Raw genomic sequence first — 20,660 nt, forward strand, 5'->3', positions numbered from 1 at the left:
TGATTGGGGATTCTCTGAGGTCAGGTTATCTCCTGAAGCTCGCGAGGTCGGCCAGGAGTTCCGCCCACGCAGCTCCTCCCGGTCCACCCAATCAACTGGGTCTTGGGAATTGGTTGGGGTCGGCGATGCTTCTGAAGCTCTCGAGCTCGGCTGGCAGAGGACGCCCTCGCAGCTCTTCCCGATTACACCGCACTCATTTAATGAGCGGAGCCTGGGGAACGGCTGCAGCAGGGGACATTCCTGCAGCTCCTGGGCTCGGCCATTAGAGGGAGCCGTCGCAGCTCTTCATGGCCCACACGCCATTCAGTGCAGGGCGGGGGTTGGCCGGGGACGTGGCCCGATTGCAGTACCCTTTGTGGGCCAGCAGAGGGTGTCTCTCATCTCCTCCCTTTCCCCCGCAAATCAACTGGTGCTTGGGGATTTCCTGGGGTCCGGGATTCTCCTGAAGCTCCGGGGCTCAGTCAAAAAACGGCGCCCTTGAATCACCTCCCGGACCACCTCCCATTCAGACGGGGCGCGGATTGTTGGGGGCAAGGGATTTCTCTGCAGCTCGCGGACCCGGCCAGCAGATGGCGCCCTCTCTGTTACTCCCTTCGACCGCAAATTGGTGTAGTGTGGGGATTGGCTGGGACAGGGTATTCCCCTGCAACTCTTAGACTGGGTCAGCAGAGGGCGCCCTCTCAGCTACTCCCAAACCCTCCAAATCAACCGGTGCTTGGGGATCGGCTGAGGTCAGAGATTTTCCTGAAGTTCAGGCGGTCGGCCAGCAGGGGACGCACAAAAAGCTCCTCCCTTTCTCCCCATGCTACTGGTGCTTGGGGAGCGCATGGGGTCGGGGAAGCCCCTGCAGCACGAGAGGTCGGCCAGCAGGGGCGCCCTCGCTGTCCCTATATTTCCTCCCAATAGCCCGGTGCTTTTGGGTTCGCTGGGGTCCGGGATTCACCGGCACCTCGCTAGCTCGGCCAGTAGAGGACTCCCTGGCAGGTCTTCCCTTCACCCCAAATTCAGTGGGGCACATATTTGTTGGGGCAAGGGATTTCCCTGAGCTCACGGTCCCGGACAGCAGATGGCGCCTTCGCAGTTTGTCCCGTCACTCCCAAATCATTGGAGTGCAGGGATTGTCTGGGGCCTTGGATTGGCCTGCAGCTCTAGGACTCGATCAGCTGAAGACGACTTCTCAGCTACTCCGGCCCTCCAAATCACCTGATTGGGTATTCTCTGAGGTGAGGCTTTCTCCTGATCCTCGCGAGGTCGGCTAGGAGGGGCGCACTCGCAGCTCTTCCCAGTCCACCCAATCAATTGTTGCTTGGGAAGTGGATGCGTTCGGGGATTCTCCTGCAGCTCGCGTGCTCGGCCGGCAGAGGGCGCCCTCGCAACTCTTCCCGATTCCCCCCATCTCCTTAAATGAGCGGAGCCTGGGGAACGGCTGCAGCCGGGGACATTCCTGCTGCTCCTGGGCTCGGCCAACAGACGGAGCCGTCGCAGCTCTTCATGGCCCGCACGACATTCCTTGCGAGGTGGGGATTGGCCGGGGACGTGGCCCGATTGCAGTACTCTTTTTGGGCCAGCAGAGGGCGTCTTGCATCTCCTCCCTCCCCCCCCCCAATCTACTGGTGCTTGGGGATTTCCTGGGGTCCGGGATTCTCCTGAAGCTCCTGGGCTCGGTCAAAAAACGGCGCCCTTGAATCAACTCCCAGACCACCCCCAATTCAGACGGAGCGAGGATTGTTTAGGGCAAGGGATTTTTCTGCAGCTCGTGGACCCGGCCAGTAGATGGTGTCCTCTCTGTTACTCCCTTCGCCCGCAAATTGGTATAGTGCAGGGATTGGCTGGGACAGGGTATTTCCCTGTAACTCTTAGACTCGGTAAGCCTAGGGCGCCCTCTCAGTTTCTTCCAAACCCTCCAAATCAACCGGTGCTTGGGGATCGGCTGAGGTCAGAGATTTTCCAGAAGTTCGCGAGGTCGCCCAGCAGGGGACGCACAAAATGCTGCTCCCTTCCTCCCGAAGCTACTGGTGTTTGCCGAGTGGCTGGGCTCGGGGAGGCACTGCAGCACGAAAGGTCGGCCAGGAGAGAGTGCCCTTGCTGCCCCTCTATATCCTCCCAGTAGGCCGGTGCTTTGGGGTTTACTGGGGTCCGGGTTTCTCCGGCAGCTCGGTAGATCGGCCGGTAGAGCTATGCCCGGCAGGTCTTCCCTTCACCCCAAATTCAGTGGGGCGCATATTTCTTGGGGCAAGGGATTCCCCTGCAGCTCACGGGCCCGGACAGCAGATGGCGCCCTCGTAGTTTCTCCAGTCGCCCCCCAATCATTGGAGTGCAGCGATTGGCTGGGGCCTTGGATTCCCCTGCAGCTCTCGGACTCAGTAAGCTGAAGACGACCTCTCAGCTACTCTCGCCCTCCAAATCACCTGGTCCTTGGGGATTCTCTGAGGTCGGGTTTTCTCCCAAAGCTTGCAAGGTCGGACGGGCGGGCGCCCTCGCAGCTCCTCCCGGTCCACCTAATGAAATTTTGCCTGGGAAGTGTTTGGGATCGGGGATTCTCCTGCAGCTCGCGAGCTCGGCCGAAAGAGGACGCCCTCACAGCTCTTCTCGATTACCCCCCTGTTATTAAATGGGCGGAGCCTGGGGACCGGCTGCAGCCCGGAACATTCCTGCACCTCGTGGTCTTGGCCAGCAGATGGCGCCGTCACAGGTCTTCACGGCCCACATGCCATTCAGTGCGGGGCGGAGATAGGCCGGGGACATTGCCCGAGTTGCAGTACTCTTTGTGGGCAAGCTGAGGGCGCCTCGCATTTCCTCACTCCCCCCCACCCCCAATCAACTGGTTCTTGGGGATATCCTGGGGTGCGGGATTCCCTGAAGCCACTGGGCTCGGTCAAAAAAAGGCGCCCTTGTATCACCTCCCGGACCACCCAACATTCAGATGGCGTGCGGATTGTTTGGGGCAAGGGATTACTCTGCAGCTCGCGGACACGGCCAGCAGATGGCGCCCTCTCTGTTACTCCCTTCGCCCACAAATTGGTGTAGTGCGGTGATTGGCTGGGACAGGGTATTCCCCTGCAACAGTTCGACTCGGTCAGCAGAGGGCACCCTCTCAGCTTCTCCTGAACCGTCCAAATCAATCGGTGCTTGGGGATCGGCTGAGGGCAGAGATTTTACTGAAGTTTTGTGAGGTCGGCCAGCAGGGAAGCACAAAAAGCTCCTCCCTTTTTACCCATGCTACTGGTGCTTGGGGAGCGCTTGGGGTCGGGGAAGGCCCTGCAGCAGGAGATGTCGGCCAGCAGGGGGCGCCCTCGCTGCCCCTGCATTTCTCCCCAATATCCCGGTGCTTTTGGGTTGGCTGGGGTCCGGGATTCACCGGCACCTAGCTAGCTCGGCCATCAGAGGACTCCCTGGCAAGACTTCCCTTCACCCCCAAATTCAGTGGGGCACATATTTGTTGGGGCAAGGGATTTCCCTGAACTCACGGGCCAGGACAGCAGATGGAGCCTTCGCAATATATCCCGTCGCCCCCAAATCATTGGAGTACAGGGATTGGCTGGGGCCTTGGATTGGCCTGCAGCTCTAGGACTCGATCAGCTGAAGACGACTTCTCAGCTACTCCGGCCCTCCAAATCACCTTCTTGGGCATTCTCTGAGGTCAGGTTTTCTCCTGAACCTCGCGTGGTCGGCCAGGAGGGGCGCACTCGCAGCTCCTCCCAGTCCACCCAATCAATTGTTGCTTGGGAAGTGGATGGGTTAGGGGATTCTCCTGCAACTCGCGTGCTCGGCCGGCAGAGGGCGCCCTCGCAGCTCTTCCCGTTTCCCCCACCTCTCCTTAAATGAGCGGAGCCTGGGGAACAGCTGCAGCCGGGGACATTCCTGCTGCTCCTGGGCTTGGCCAGCAGAGGGAGCCGTCGCAGCTCTTCATGGCCCACACGAAATTCAGTGCAGGGAGGGGATTGGCCGGGGACGTGGCCCGATTGCAGTACTCTTTGTGGGCCAGCAGAGGGCGTCTTGCATCTGCTTCCTTTCCCCCCCAATCAACTGGTTCTTGGGGATTTCCCGGGGTCCGGGATTCTCCTGAAGCTCCTGGGCTCGGTCAAAAAACGGCGCCCTTGAATCACCTCCCGGACCACCCCCAATTCAGACGGGGCTAGGATTGTTTGTCACAAGGGATTTCTCTGCAGCTCGCGGACCCGGCCAGGAGATAGCGCCTTCTCTGTTACTCCCTTCACCCGCAAATTGGTGTAGTGCGGGGATTGGCTGGAACAAGGTATTCCCCTGCAACTCTTAGACTAGGTCAGCACAGGGCGATCTCTCAGCTTCTCCCGAACCCTCCAAATCAACCGGTGCTTGGGGATCAGCTGAGGTCAGAGATTTTCCTGAAGTTCGCGTGGTAGCCAAGCAGGGGACACACAAAATGCTGCTCCCTTTCTCCGCAAGGTACTGGTGCTTGCCAAGTGGTTGGGATCGGGGAGGTACTGCAGCACGAAATGTCGGCCAGGAGGGGGCGCCCTCACTGCCCCTCTATCTCCCCCCAATAGGCCGGTGCTTTGTGGTTGATTGGGGTCTGGTTTTCACCGGCAGCTCGCTGGCTAGGACAAGAAGGGCACCCTCGCAGCTCCTCCCGGTCCATCCATGGTACTGGTGCTTGGGAAGTGTTTGGGATCGGGGATTCTACTGTAGCTCGCGAGCTCGGCCGACAGAGGACGCCTCGCAGCTCTTCCCGATTACCCACATCTCATTGAATGTCCGGACCCTGGGGAACGCCTGCAGCCGGGAACATTCCTGCACCTCCTGGGCTCGGCCAGCAGATGGCGACCTCTCTGTTACTCCCTTCGCCCGCAAATTGGTATAGGGTGGCGATTGGCTGGGACAGGGTATTACCCTGCAACACTTTGACTCGATCAGCAGAGGGCCCCCTCTCAGCTTCTGCCGAACCCTCCAAATAAACCGATGCTAGGGGATCGGCTGAGGTCATTGACTTTCCTGAAACTCCCGAGGTCGGCCAGCAGGGGACGTACAAAAATCTCCTCCCTTTCTCCCCAAGCTACTGGTGCTTGGGGATCGTTTGGGATCGGGGATACCCCTGCATCACGGGAGGTCGGCCAGCAGGGGGCGCCTTAGCTGTCCCTACGTTTCCCCCCAATAGCCCGGTGCTGTTGCGTTGGCTGGGGTCCAGGATTCACAGGCACCTCGCTAGCTCGGCCAGCAGAGGACTCCCTGGCAGGTCTTCCCTTCACCCCCAAATTCAGTGGGGCACATATTTGTTGGGCCAAGGGATTTCTCTGAACTCACGGGCCCGGACAGCTGATGGCGCCTTCGCAGTTTGTCCCGTCGCCCCCAAATCACTGGAGTGCAGGGATTGGCTGGGGCCTTGGATTGGCCTGCAGCTCTAGGCCTCGATCAGCTGAAGACGACTTCTCAGCTACTCCCGCCCTCCAAATCACCTGCTTGGGTATTCTCTGAGGTCAGGTTTTCTCCTGATCCTCGCGAGGTCGGCCAGGAGGGGCGCACTCGCAGCTCCTCCCAGTCCACCCAATCAACTGTTGCTTGGGAAGTGGATGACATCGGGGATTCTCCTGCAGCTCGCGTGCTCGCCCGGCAGAGGGCGCCCTCGCAGCTCTTCCCGATTCCCCCCCGCTCCTTAAATGAGCGGAGCCTGGGGAACGGCTGCAGCCGGGGACATTCTTGCTGCTCCTGGGCTCGGCCAAAAGAGGGAGCCGTCGCAGCTCTTCATGGCCCAAACGCCATAAACTGCAGGGCGGGGATAGGCTTGGGCAGTGGCCCGATTGCGGTACTCTTTGTGGGCCAGCAGAGGGCGTCTTGCATCTCCTCCATTTCCCCCTTCAATCAACCGGTGCTTGGGGATTTCCTGAGGTCTGGAATTCTCCTGAAGCTCCTGGGCTCAGTCAAAATACGGCGCCCTTGAATCACCTCCCGGACCAACCCCAATTCAGACGGGACCCGGATTGCTTGGGACAAGGGATTTTTCTGCAGCTCGCGGACCCGGTGAGCAAATGGCGCCCTCTCTGTTACTCCCTTCTCCTGCAAATTGGTGTAGTGCGCGGATTGGCTAAGACAGGGTATTCCCCTGCAACTCTTAGACTCGGTCAGCATAGGGCGCCCTCTTAGCTTCTCCCGAACCCTCCAAATCAACCTGTGCTTGGGGATCGTCTGAGGTCATAGATTTTACTGAGGTTCGCGAGGTCGGCCAGCAGGGGACCCACAAAAAGCTGCTCCCTTTCTCCCCAAGCTACTGATGCTTCCGGAGTGGCTGGGTTCGGGGAGGCACTGCAGCACAAAAGGTCGGCCAGCAGAGGGCGCCCTCGCTGCTCCTCTATTTCCCCCCAATAGCCCGGTGTTTTGGGTTGACTGGGGTCCGGGTTTCACCGGCAGCTTGCTAGTTCGGCCGGCAGAGGACTCCCTGGCAGGTCTTCCCTTCACCCCAAATTCAGTGGGGCGCATATTTCTTGGGGGAAGTGATTCCCCTGCAGCTCACGGGCCCGGACAGCAGATGGCGCCCTCGTAGCTTCACCAGTCGCCCCCAAATCAGGGGAGTGCAGGGATTGCCTGGGGCCTTGGATTCCCCTGCAGCTCTCGGACTTGGTAAGCTGATGACGACCTCTCAGCTACTCCCGCCCTCCAAATCACCTGGTGCTTGGGGATTCTCTGAGGTCGGGTTTTCTCCCAAAGCTCGCGAGGTCGGACAGGAGGGGCGCCCTCCCAGCTCCTCCCGGTCCACCCAATGAACTGGTTCTTGGGAATTGTTTGGGATCGGGGATTCTCCTGCAGCTCGTGAGCTTGGCCGACAAAGGACGCCGTCGCATGTCTTCCCGATTACCCCCCTCTCATTAAATGAGCAGAGCCTGGGGAACGGCTGCAGCCGGGAACATTCCTGCATCTCCTGGGCTCGGCCAGCAGAGGGCGCCGTAGCAGTTCTTCAAGGCCCACACGCCATTCAGTGCAGGGCGGGAATAGGTCGGGCACGTGGCCCGAGTTGCAGTACTCTTTGTGGGCCAGCTGAGGGCACCTCACATTTCCTTGCTTTTCACCCTCAGTCAACTGCTTCTTGGGGATATCCTGGGGTCCGGGATTCTCCTGATGCTCCTGGGCTCGGTCAAAAAACGGATCCCACGTATCACCTCCCGGACCACCCACCATTCAGACGGGGCGAGGATTGTTTGGGGCAAGGTATTTCTCTGCAGCTCGAGGACCCGGCCTGCAGATGGTGCCCCCTCTGTTATTTCCTTCGTCCGCAAATTGGTGTAGTTGGTGGATTGGCTGGGACAGGGTATTCCCCTGCAACACTTTGACTCCGTCAGCAGAGGGCCCCCTCTCAGCTTCTCCCGAACCCTCCAAATCAACCGGTTCTTAGGCATCGGCTGAGGTCAGAGATTTTCCTGAAGCTCGTGAGGTCGGTCAGCAGGGAAGCACAAAAAGCTCCTCCCTTTTTCCCCATGCTACTGGTGCTTGGGGAGCGGTTGGGGTCGGGGAAGCCCCTGCAGCACGAGAGGTCGGCCAGCAGGGGGCGCTCTCGTTGCCTCTACATTTCCCCCCAATAGCCCGGTGCTTTTGGGTTGGCTGGGGTCCGGGATTCACCGGCACCTCGCTAGCTCCGCCAGCAGATGACTCCCTGGCAGGTCTTCCCTTCACCCCAAAATTCAGTGGGACACATATTTGTTGGGCCAAGGGATTTCCCTGAACTCACGGTCCCGGACAGCAGGTGGCGCCTTCGCAGTTTGTCCCGTCGCCCCCAAATCATTGGAGTGCAGGGATTGGCTGGGGCCTTGGATTGGCCTGCTGCTCTAGGACTCGATCAGCTGAAGACGACTTCTCAGCTACTCTCGCCCTCCAAATGACCTGCTTGGGTATTCTCCGAGGTCAGGTTTTCTCCTGAACCTCGCAAGGTCGGCCAGGAAGGGCGCACTCGAAGCTCCTCCCAGTCTACCCTATCATTTGTTGCTTGGGAAAGTGGATGGGTTCAGGGATTCTCCTGCAGCTCACTTGCTCGGCCGCCAGAGGGCGCCCTCGTAGAACTTCCGGATTCCCCCCTTCTCCTTAAATGAACGGAGCCTGGGGAACGGCTGCAACCGGGGATATTCCTGATACTCCTGGTCTCGGCCAACAGAGGGAGCCGTCGCAGCTCTTCATGGCCCACACGACATTCAGTGAAGGGCGGGGATTGGCCGGGGACGTGGCCCGATTTGCAATACTCTTTGTGGGCCAGCAGAGGGCGCCTCGCATTTCCTCTCTTTCCCCCCCATCAACTGGTGCTTGGGGATTTCCTGGGGTCCGGGATTCTCGTGAAGCTCCTGGGCTCGGTCAGAAAACGGCACCCTTGAATCACCTCCCGGACCACCCCCATTCAGACAGGGCGCTGATTGTTTTGGGCAGGGGATTTCTCTGCAGGTCACGGACCCGGCCATTAAATGGCGCGCCCTCTGTTACTCCCTTCATCCGCAAATTGGTGTAGTGCGAGGATTGGCTGGGACAGGGTATTGCCCTACAACTCTAAGACTCGGTCAGCAGAGGGCGCCCTCTCAGCTTCTCACGAACACTCCAAGTCAACCGGTGCTTCGGGATCGGCTGAGGTCAGAGATTTTCCTGAAGTTCTCCAGGTCGACCAGCAGGGGAAGAACAGAAAGATCCTCCCTTTCTCCCCAAGCTACAGGTGCTTGGGGAGTGGCTGGGGTCGGGGAAGACCCTGCAGCCCAAGAGGTCGGCCAGCATACGGCACCCTCGCTGCTCCTCTATTTCCCCCCAATAGCCCGGTGCTTTTGGGTCGGCTGGAGTCCGGGTTTCACAGGTAGCTCGCTAACTCGGCCGGCAGAGGACTCCCTGGCAGGTCTTCCCTTCACCCCCAAATTCCGTGGGGAGCATATTTCTTGGGGCAAGAAATTTCCCTGCAGCTCACGGGCCAGGACAGCAGTTAGCGCCCTCGCAGTTTCTCCAGTCGCCCCCAAATTACTGGAGCGCAGAGATTGGTTGGGGCCTTGGATTCCCCTGCAGCTCTCGGACTCGGTAAGCTGATGACGACCTCTAAGCTACTCCCGCCCTCCAAATCACATGGTGCTTGGTGATTCTCTGAGGTCGGGTTTTCTCCCAAAGCTCGCGTGGTCGGACAGGAGGGGCGCCCTCGCAACTCCTTCCGGTGCACCCAATGAACTGCTGCTTGGAAAGTATTTGGGATCGTGGATTCTCCTGCAGCTCTTTAGCTCGGCCGACAGAGGACACCGTCGCAGGTCTTCCCTATTACCCCCACGCATTAAATGAGCGGAGCCTGGGGAACGGCTGCAGCCGGGAACATTCCTGCATCTCCTGGGCTCGGCCAGCAGAGGGCGCCGTAGCAGTTCTTCAAGGCCCACACGCCATTCAGTGCAGGGCGGGAATAGGTCGGGCACGTGGCCCGAGTTGCAGTACTCTTTGTGGGCCAGCTGAGGGCACCTCACATTTCCTTGCTTTTCACCCTCAGTCAACTGCTTCTTGGGGATATCCTGGGGTCCGGGATTCTCCTGATGCTCCTGGGCTCGGTCAAAAAACGGATCCCTCGTATCACCTCCCGGACCACCCACCATTCAGAAGGGGCGTGGATTTTTTAGGGCAAGGTATTTCTTTGGAGCTCGCGGACCCGGCCAGCCAATGGCGCCTTCTCTGTTATTCCCTTCGCCCTCAAATTGGTGTAGTGCGGGGATTGGTTGGGACAGGGTATTCCCCTGCAACACTTTGACTCAGTCAGCAAAGAGCCCCCTCTCAGCTTCTCCCGAACCCTCCAAATCAACCGGTGCTTGGGGATCGTCTGAGGTCAGAGATTTTCCTGAAGCACCTGAGGTCGGGCAGCAGGGGAAGCACAAAAAGCTCCTCCCTTTCTCCCCATGCTACTGGTGCTTGGGGAGCGGCTGGGGTCGGGGAAGTCCCTGAAGCACGAGAGGTCGGCCAGCAGGGGGCGCCCTCGCTGCCCCTACATTTTCCCCCAATAGCCCGGTGCTTTTGGGTTGGCTGCGGTCCGGGATTAACCGGCACCTCGCTACCTCCGCCAGCAGATGACTCCCTGGCAGGTCTTCCCTTCACCCCCAAATTCAGTGGGGCATATATTTGTTGGGCCAAGGGATTTCCCTGAACTCACGGTCCCGGACAGCAGGTGGCGCCTTCGCAGTTTGTCCCGTCGCCCCCAAATCTTTGGAGTGCAGGGATTGACTGGGGCCTTGGAACGGCCTGCCGCTCTAGGACTCGATCAGCTGAAGACGACTTCTCAGCTACTCTCGCCCTCCAAATGATCTTTTTGGGTATTCTCTGAGGTCAGGTTTTCTCCTGAACCTCGCGAGGTCGGCCAGGAGGGGCGCACTCGAATCTCCTCCCATTCCACCCAATCAATTGTTGCTTGGGAAGTGGAAGGGTTTGGGGATTCTCCTGCAGCTCGCGTGCTCGGCCGGCAGAGGGCGCCCTCGTAGCACTTCCGGATTCCCCCCCTCTCCTTAAATGAGCGGAGCCTGGGGAACGGCTGCAGGCGAGGACATTCCTGCTGCTCCTGGGCTCGGCCAACAGAGGGAGCCGTCGCATCTCTTCATGGCCCACACGACATTCACTGAAGGGCGGCGATTGGCCGGGGACGTGGCCCGATTTGCAGTAGTCTTTGTGGGCCAGCAGAGGGCGCCTCGCATTTCCTCCCTTTCCCCCCCAATCAACTGGTGATTGGGGATTTCCTGGGGTTGGAATTCTCCTGAAGCTCCTGGGCTCGCTCAGAAAACTGCGCCCTTGAATCACCTCCCGGATCACCCCCATTCAGACGGGGCGCTGATTGTTTCGGACAAGGGATTTCTCTGCAGGTCGCGGACCCAGCCATCAAATGGCGCCCTCTTTGTTACTCCCTTCTTCCGCAAATTGGTGTAGTGTGAGGATTGGATGGGACAGAGTATTGCCCTACAACTCTTAGACTCGGTCAGCAGAGGGCGCCCTCTCAGCTTCTTACGAACTCTCCAAGTCAACTGGTGCTTCGGGATTGGCTGAGGTCAGAGATTTTCCTGAAGCTCGCGAGGTCGCCCAGCAGGGGATGCACAAAATGCTGCTCCCTTTCTCCCCAAGCTACTGGTGCTTGCCGAATGGTTGGGCTCGGGGAGGCACTGCAGCACGAAAGGTCGGCCAGGAGGGGGCGCCCTCTCTGCCTCTCTATTTCCCCCTAGTAGTCTGGTGTTTTGGGGTTGACTGGGTTCCGGGTTTCACGGGCAGCTCGCTAGCCCGGCCGGCAGAGGAATCCCTGGAAGGTCTTCCCTTCACCCCAAATTCAGTGGGGCGCATATTTCCTGGGGCAGGAGATTCCCCTGCAGCTCACGGGGCCAGAAAGCAGATGGCGCACTCGTAGCTTCTCCAGTCGCCTCCAAATCATTGTACTGCAGCGATTGGCTGGGGCCTTGAATTCCCCTGCAGTTCTCGGACTAGGTAAGCTGAAGGCGACCTCTCAGCTACTCCAGCCCTCCATATCACCTGGTGATTGGGGATTCTCTGAGGTCGGGTTTTCTCCCGAAGTTCGCGAGGTCGGACAGGAGGGGCGCCCTCGCAACTCCTCCCGGTCCACCCAATGAACTGGTCCTTGGAAAGTGTTTGGGATCGGGGATTCTCCTGCAGCTTTTGAGCTCGGCCGAGAGAGGACGCCCTCACAGCTCTTACCGATTACCCCCCTCTCATTAAATGAGCGAATCCTGGGGAACGGCTGAAGCCGGGAACATTCCTGCAACTCCTGGGCTCGGCCAGAAGAGGGCGCTGTCGCAGGTTTTCACGGCCCACACGCCATTCAATGTAGGGCGGGGATAGGCTTGGGACGTGGCCCGATTGCAGTACTCTTTGTGGGCCGGCAGAGGGCGCCTTGCATCTCCTCCCATTCCCCCCCATCAACTGGTGCTTGGGGATTTCCTGGTTTCCGGGATTCTTCTGAACGTCCTGGGCTCGGTCAGAAAACGGCGCCCTTGAATCACCTCCCGGACCACCCCCATTCAGACGGGGCGCTGATTGTTTTGGACAAGGAATTTTTCTGCAGTTCGTGGACCCGGCCAACTGATGACACCCTGTCTGTTACTCCCTTCGCCCGTAAATTGGTGTAGTGCGGGGATTGGCTGGGACAGGGTATTTCCCTACAACTCTTAGACTCGGTCAGCAGATGGCGCCCTCTCAGCTTCTCACGAACACCTCAAGTCAACCGGTGCTTCGGGATCGGCTGAGGTCAGAGATTTTCCTGAAGTTCGCCAGATCGGCCAGCAGGGGAAGCACAAAAAGGTCCTCCCTTTCTCCCCAAGCTACAGGTGCTTGGGGAGCGGTTGGGGTCTGGGAAGCCCCTGCAGCCCAAGAGGTCAGCGAGCATGTGGCGGCCTCGCTGCTCCTCTAGTTCCCCCCAATATCCCGGTGCTTTTGGTTTGGCTGGCGTCCCGGATTCACCGGCACCTCTCTAGCTCTGCCAGCAGAGGACTCCCTGGCAGGTCTTCCCTTCACCCCCAAAATCAGTTGGGCGCATATTTCTTGGGGCAAGCGATTTCACTGCAGCTCACGGGCCAGGACAGCAGATGTCGCACACACATTTTCTCCAGTCGCCCCAAATTACTGGAGTGCAGTGATTGGATGGGGCCTTGGATTGGCCTGCAGATCTCGGACTCAATCATCTGAAGACGACCTCTCAACTACTCCCGCCTTGTAAATCACCTGATTGGGGATTCTCTGAGGTCAGGTTATCTCCTGAAGCTCGCGAGGTCGGCCAGGAGGGGCGCCCACGCAGCTCCTCCCGGTCCACCCAATCAACTGGTTCTTGGGAATTGGTTGGTGTCGGCGATGCTCCAGAAGCTCTCGAGCTCGGCTGGGAGAGGACGCCCTCGCAGCTCTTCCCGATTACACCGCACTCATTTAATGAGCGGAGCCTGGGGAACGGCTGCAGCGGGGACATTCCTGCTGCTCCTGGGCTCGGCCAACAGAGCGAGCCGTCACAGCTCTTCATGGCCCACACGCCTTTCAGTGCAGGGCGCGGATTGGCCGGGGACGTGGCCCGATTACAGTACTCTTTGTGGGCCAGCAGAGGGCGCCTCGCATCTCCTCCCTTTCCCCCGCAAATCAACTGGTGCTTGGGGATTTCCTGGGGACCGGGATTTTCCTGAAGCTCCTGGGCTCAGTCAAAAAACGGCGCCCTTGAATCACCTCCCGGACCACCTCCCATTCAGACGGGGCGCGAATAGTTGGGGGAAAGTGATTTCTCTGCAGCTCGCGGACCCGGCCAGGAGATGGCGCCCTCTCTGTTACTCCCTTCTCCCACAAATTGGTGTAGTGCGGGGATTGGCTGGGACAGAGTATTCCCCTGCAACTCTTAGACTGGGTCAGCAGAGGGCGCCCTCTCAGCTACTCCCGAACACTCCAAATCAACCGGTGCTTGGGGATCGGCTGAGGTCACAGATTTTCCTGAAGTTTGCGAGGTCGCCCAGCAGGGGATGCACAAAATGCTGCTCCCTTTCTCCCCAAGCTACTGGTGCTTGCCGAATGGCTAGGCTCGGGGAGGCACTGCAGCACCAAAGGTCGGCCAGGAGGGGGCGCCCTCTCTGCCTCTCTATTTCCCCCCAGTAGTCCGGTGCTTTGGGGTTGACTGGGGTCCGGGTTTCACCGGCCGCTCGCCAGCTCTGACGGCAGAGGTATCCCTTTTTCCTGGTGCTTCCTTTCCCTTTTTCCCTATCTAGTCCTCGCCATTAAAAAAGGAACAACTGCAGAAGGCTTTTAATCCGAAACCCCAAAACCTCCCTATTTTTAAAACGAAAATCACTCTCCCCATGTGAAGCCAGCAAGAGCAAGCGCTTTGTTGTTGCTCATGGCAGAACAAATCTGTTGATTTGTGCCCCCGATCCCAAAACCGATTTTTAGGTGGCTTCAGATATCTGGTGTCCGTAGATAACCTAATGAGTGCTTTGGGCTCCAAGGGGAGAGGTGGCCGTACGTCGAGTGTATTCCTGATGCCCACACATGCCCGAAAGTACGATTGGGGGCCACAGGGTCATAGGTTAAACTTAAATAACCCTGTGGGGGCCTAAAACGGTTTTCGGTCCCCAGCGGTGCCCAAATTGATTTTTGCCTGGTAATTTGGATTTCCTGGTGGGAGGATAAAGGGTATCAATATTCTCGATGTCCAGTGGTACTTTGATTTCCTAAAAAATCGATGGAGATCACTCTGGAAAATGGAACAGACTCGATTGGGCTGCCCGGCTAGCCCTGTGTCCACCCCAATGCTGCAAGGAAGGAGGATGGGTCATTTAAAAAAATCCCCAAATCAGGAAAAATTTTTCGGGCGGGCAATTCCCTTTCTCCTTCCTCTAAAGGAACCACCTCCCTTCCCGGGACACCATGGATATTAATAGTCAGATGATGAATGGGCTTTTTGATTTCCTATTCAATTAAATAAATTTAAGAGGAAATCAAAACGTCAATTACTTTTTCATATCGGTTCCTTTTGTGGTTCTGAGGTTTCTAAGGCATGTTTTAAAGCCCTGTATTGCTTTGGGGGCCATCGTGGTTTTTTTTCAATTTTATTTCCCTAGGTGATTTAGGGCACTCTTCCCAAGGTCCACCTCTTGGAGTAGACGGTTCAAAGTCGGCAGGACCCCAGTTCCAGTCTCGTACTGTCCTCACTGTCCAAACCGAAAGTAATTTGATTTAATTCCCGCTTCAAGGAGACAGAATGTTGGATAGGGAAACTTTTAGTTCGGTTTATTTTTCCTTCTTTTTAAATAATCAGCTAGGCCGTACCCTAGCTCTCCAATTCCCTGGGTCCCTTGGGGTACCCGAGATTCCTTTTCGGTCCTTCCCCACTGGGTTTTCCATGCCACCCCCTGCCGAGGAAGCCCCCCTTCACATCCCAAGCACTCTGCCAAGAGGGTACGGTGTTTGTTCTGCAAAGAATGAGCCGCTCACCGGCACAGTCCGCTCCAATGGTGGCCCACTACTCAGCTGCTCCCAATGAAGGGATTGCCAGGCGATTGAGTCCCGACCTTTCCCTACTCTATATAAGGCCCCCGGAGGGTTGCCCTTCTCCCGGTTGCTGCCGTTTCAGTATCTTACCACTGCGTGCCCTCTTCTCTATATTGCCGGGTTATCGTGAGTGAGGTTAGGGGGCTAATTTTGACCTTTTCACTGCTCTCTGGGGGTAGGAGCTTTGGCTCTGTCTGAGTTTGTGTTGTTGATCCTGAGTTGGGTCGTGGGCAGATGCCTGTAGGTGTAGTTAATCTGTGCGGAGGGGGCCGTCTCGAGTTTGGTCCGAGAGGTCAGAATGACCCACCTGCCCCATTTACGGTATGGCTGCACGAGTTCCATTGGAATAATAATTCCATGTAATGTAGTATTATTTATTAAGGACTTCTTTTATGCAATCCACTGTTCTGAGCGCGGCAGAGGTTACAAGGTAATCGGATTGTCCAACGCGGGGCTCACAGCCTTAATCCCCACTTTACCGATGAGGGAACCGAGGCACAGAGAAGTGAAGTGACGTGTCCAACGTCACAAAGGCGGTAATCGGTGGAGGCGGGATTTGAACTCATGACTTGTGACTCCCAATCCCGCGCTCTTTACACTGTGAGAAGCTGCTTCTCTAATTATTTTTGTCTTTCTATTTAGATTAATCCCTGACCCAAAGCTTTGGGGGACGTGGCTGTTCCTCCACAAAACCCCTGCAAGTGATTAGTTTACAGACATTTTTTTCCTGGTGCTTCCTTTCCCTTTTTCTGTATCTGGTCCTCCCCATAAAAAAAGGAACAACTGCAGAAGGCTTTTAATCCAAAACCCCAAAACCTCCCTATTTTTAAAGCGACAATCACTCTCCCCAAATTCAGCCAGCCAGAGCAAGCGCTTTGTTGCTGCTCATGGCAGAACAAATCTGTTGATTTGTGCCCCCGATCGCAAAACCGATTTTTAGGTGGCTTCAGATATCTGGTGCCCGTAGATAACTTAATGAGTGCTTTGGTGCTCCAAGGAGAGTAGTGGCCGTCGGTCGAAGGCATTGCGGACGCCCACACGTGCCCGAAAGTGCGATTTGGGGACACAGGGTCATAGGTTAACCTTAAAGAACCGTGTGGGAGCCTAAACCGGTTTTCGGTCCCCAGCGGTGCCCAAATTGAGTTTTGGTTGGTAGTTTGGATTTCCTGATGGGAAGATAAAGGTTATCAATATTCTCGATGTCCAGAGGTACTTTGATTTCCTATAAAATCGATGGAGATCACTCTGGAAATGGAACAGACTCGGTTGGGTTGCCCGATTAGCCCTGCGTCCACACCAATGTTGGAAGGAAGGTGGATGGGCCATTCAAAAAAATTCCCAAAACACGAAAAATTGTTCGGGCGGGCAATTCCCTTTGTCCATCCTCTAAAGGAGCCACCACCCTTCCCAGGGCACCATGGATATTAATAGTAAGATGATTCATTGGCATTTTGATTTCCTTTAAATTAAATATATTTAAGAGGAAATAAAAACGTCAATTACATTTTCATTTCGGTTACTTTTGTGGTTCCGAGGTTTCTAAGGCATGTTTTAAAGCCTTGTATTCTTTTGGGGGCCATCGTGGTTTTTTTTAATTTTATTTCCCTGGGGGATTTAGGGCACTCTTCCCGGGGTCCCCCTCTTGGGGTAGACAATTCAAAATCAGGCGGGCCCCAGTCCCAGTCTCGTTGGGTCCTCACTGTCCAAACAGAAAGAAATTTGATTTAGTTCCCGCCTCATGGGGACAGAATGTTGGATCGGGAAACTTTTAGTTCGGTTTATTTTTCCTTCTTTTTAAATAATCAGCTGGGCCATACCCTAGCCCTCCCATTCCCTGGGTCCCTTGGAGTACCCGATATTCTTTTTTGGTCCTTCCCCACTGGGTTTTTCATGCCACCCCCTGCTGAGGCAGCCCCCCTCAACATCCTACGCACTCTGCCAAGAGGGTACGGTGTTTCTTCTGGAGAGAGTGAGCCGCTCACGGGCACAGTCCCCTCCAATGGTGGCCCACTACTCAGCTGCTCTGAACGAAGGGATTGCCAGGCGATTGGGTCCCGACCTTTCCCTACTCTATATAAGGCCCCCGGAGATATGGCCTTCCCCCGGTTGCTGCCGTTTCAGTATCTTACCTGTGCCTGCCCTCTTCTCTGTATTGCCACGTCATGGTGAGTGAGGTTAGGGGGCTAATTTTGACCTTTTCACTACTCTCTGTGGGTAGGGGCTTCGGCTCTGTCTGAGTTTGTGTTGTTGATCCTGAGTCGGGACGTGGGCAGATGCCTGTAGGTGTAGTTTCTCTGTGCGGAGGGGCCGTCTCGAGTTTGGTCCGAGATGTTAGAATTGCTCACCTGCCCCAATTACAGTATCGCTGCACGAGTTCCATTGGAATAATAATTCCATCTAATATAGTATTATTTACTAAGGACTTATGTGCAAATCACTGTTCTGTGCGCGGCAGAGGTTACAAAGAAATTGGGTTGTCCAACGCGGAGCTCACGGCCTTAATCCCCACTTTACCGATGAGGGAACCGAGGAACAGAGAAGTGAAGTGACGTGTCCAAAGTCACACCCCTGGTCATTGGTGGAGGCGGCATTTGAACCCATGACCTTTGACTCCAAAGCCGGCGCTCTTTACACTGTGACAAGCTGCTTCTCTAATTATTTTTGTCTTTCTATTTAGATTAATCCCTGACCCAGAGCCTCGGGAGACGTGGCTGTTCCTCCACAAAACACTAGCAAGAGAGTAGTTTACTGTCTTTTTTTTTCCTGGTGCTTCCTTTCCCTTTTCCTCTATCTAGTCCTCCTCATAAAAAAGGAACAACTGTAGAAGGCTTTTAATCCAAAACCCCTAAACCTCCCTATTTTTAAAGCGACAATCGCTCTCCCCAAGTTTAGCCAGCAAGAGCAAGCGCTTTGTTGCTGCTCATGGCAGAACAAATCTGTTGATTTGTGCCCCCGATCCCAAAACCGATTTTTAGGTGGCTTCAGATATCTGGTGCCCGTAGATAACCTAATGAGTGCATTGGGCTCCAAGGGGAGGAGTGGCCGTCGTTCGAGGGTATTGCCGATATCCACACATGCCCGAAAGTGCGATTGGGGGCCACAGGGTCATAGGTTAACCTGAAATAACCGTATGGGGGCCTAAACCGGTTTTCGGTCCCCAGCGGTGCCTAAATTGATTTTTGGCTAGTATTTTGGTCTTCCTGATGGGAGGAGAAAGGATATCAATATTTTCGATGTCCAGAGGTACTTTGATTTCCTAGAAAATCGATGGAGATCACTCTGAAAAATGGAACAGACTCGGTTGGGTAGCCCGGCTAGCCGTGTGTCCAACCCAATGCTGGAAGGAAGGTGGATGGGCCATTCAAAAAATCCCCAAAACACGAAAAATATTTCGGGCCGGCAATTCCCTTTGTCCTTCCTCTAAAGGAACCACCTCCCTTCCCGGGACACCATGGATATTAATAGTCAGATGAGACATTGGCTTTTTGATTTCCTCTTAAATTAAATAAATTTAATTGATTTAATTTAATTAATAAATTTAATTGATTTAAGAGGAAATCAAAACACCAATTACTTTTACATTTCGGTTCCTTCTGTGGTTCTGAGGTTTCTAAGGCATGTTTTGAACCCCTCTATTCTTTTGGAGGCCATCGTGGTTTTTTAATTTTATTTCCCTAGGGGATTTAGGGCACTCTTCCTGGGGTCCACCTCTTGGGGTGGACGGTTGAAAATGGGCAGGGTGCCAGTTCCAGTCTCGATGGGTCCTCACTGTCCAAACCGAAAGAAATTTTATTTAATTCCCTCCTCATGGGGACAGAATGCTGGATCGGGAACCTTTTAGTTCGGTTTATTTTTCCTTCTTTTTAAATAATCAGCTAGACCGTACCCTAGCTCTCCCATCCCCTGGGTCCCTTGGAGTACCCGAGATTCCTTTTCGGTCCTTCCCCACTGGGTTTTTCATAACACTCCCTGCAGAGGAATCTCCCCTCCACATCCCACGCAATCTGCCAAGCAAGTACGGTGTTTGTTCTGCAAAGAATGAGCCACTCACGGGCACAGTCCCCTCCAATGGTGGCCCACTACTCAGCTGCTCCCAATGAAGGGATTGCCAGGCGATTGAGTTCCGACCTTTCCATACTCTATATAAAGCCCCCGGAGATGTGGCCTTCTCCCGGTTGCTGCCGTTTCAGTATCTTACCAGTGCCTGCCCTCCTCTCTGTATTGCCGGGTCAAGGATAGTGAGGTTAGGGGGCTTATTTTGACCTTTTCACTGCTCTCTGGGGGTAGGAGCTTTGGCTCTGTCTGAGTTTGTGTTGTTGATCCTGAGTCGGGTCATGGGCAGATGCCTGTAGGTGTAGTTTCTCTGTGCGGACGAGGCCGTCTCGAGTTTGGTCCGAGAGGTAAGAATGCCGCACCTGCCCCAGTTACGGCATGGCTGCACGATTTCCATTGGAATAATAATTCCATCTAATATAGTATTATTTATTAAGGACTTTTGTGCAAAGCACTGTTCTAAGGTAATTGGGTTGTCCAACGCGGGGCTCCCAGCCTTAATCCCCACTTTACCTATGAGGGAACCGAGGGACAGACAAGTCAAGTGACGTGTCCAAAAGTCACAAAGCCGGTAATTGGTGGAGGCGAGATTTGAACCCATGACCTCTGACTCCAAAGCCCGCGCTCTTTACACTGTAACAAGCTGCTTCTCTAATTATTTTTGTCTTTCCATTTAGATTAATCCCTGACCCAGAGCCTTGGGAGACGTAGCTGTTCCTCCACAAAACCCCTGCAGGTGTGTAGCTTACATAGTTTTGTTTTTCCTGGTGCTTCCTTTCCCTTTCACTCTATCTAGTCCTCCTTATAAAAAAGGAACAACTGTAGAAGGCTTTTAATCCAAAACCCCACAACCTCCTTATTTTTAAAACGAAAATCACTCTCCCCGTGTGAAGCCAGCAAGAGCAAGCGCTTTGTTGGTGTTCATGGCTGAACAAATCTGTTGATTTGTGCCCACAATCGGAAAACCGATTTTTAGGTGACTACATAGATATCTGGTGCCCGTAGGTAATCTAATGAGTGTTTTGGGCTACAATGGGAGGAGTGCCGACGGTTGTGGGTATTGTCGAAGCCCACACATGCCCGAAAGTGCGTTTGGGGGCCACAGGTTAACCTTAAATAAACGTGTGGTGGCCTAAACCGGTTTTCGGTTATAATAGCGTTTCTTAAGCACTTACTACGTGCAAAGCACTGTTCTAAACGCTTTAGAGGTTACATGGTAATCGGCTTGTCCCTCGGGGGGCTCACAGACTTAATCCCTACTTTACCTACGAGGGAACCGAGGCACAGAGAAGTGAAGTGATGTGCCCAAGGTCACACTGCCGGTAATTGGTGAAGGCGGGATTTGAACCCAGGAACTCTGACTCCAAACCCTGTGTTCTTTCCACTTAGCCAGGCTGCTATTCTAATTCTTATTTTTCTGTCTTTCTTTTTCGATTCATCACTGACCTAGAGCATTGGGAGACGTGGCTCTTCCTCAACAAAACCTCTGAAAGTGAGTAGCTTACAGAATATTTTTTTCCTGGTGCTTTCTCTCCCTTTTACCGCATCTTGTCCTCCTCATATAAAACGGAACAACTGTGCAAGGCTTTTAAAAAAATACCCCACAACCTCCCTATTTTTAAAACATAAATCAATCTCCC

Source organism: Tachyglossus aculeatus, unplaced genomic scaffold (assembly GCF_015852505.1).
Source record: "Tachyglossus aculeatus isolate mTacAcu1 unplaced genomic scaffold, mTacAcu1.pri scaffold_146_arrow_ctg1, whole genome shotgun sequence".
NCBI classification, from domain to species: domain Eukaryota; kingdom Metazoa; phylum Chordata; class Mammalia; order Monotremata; family Tachyglossidae; genus Tachyglossus; species Tachyglossus aculeatus.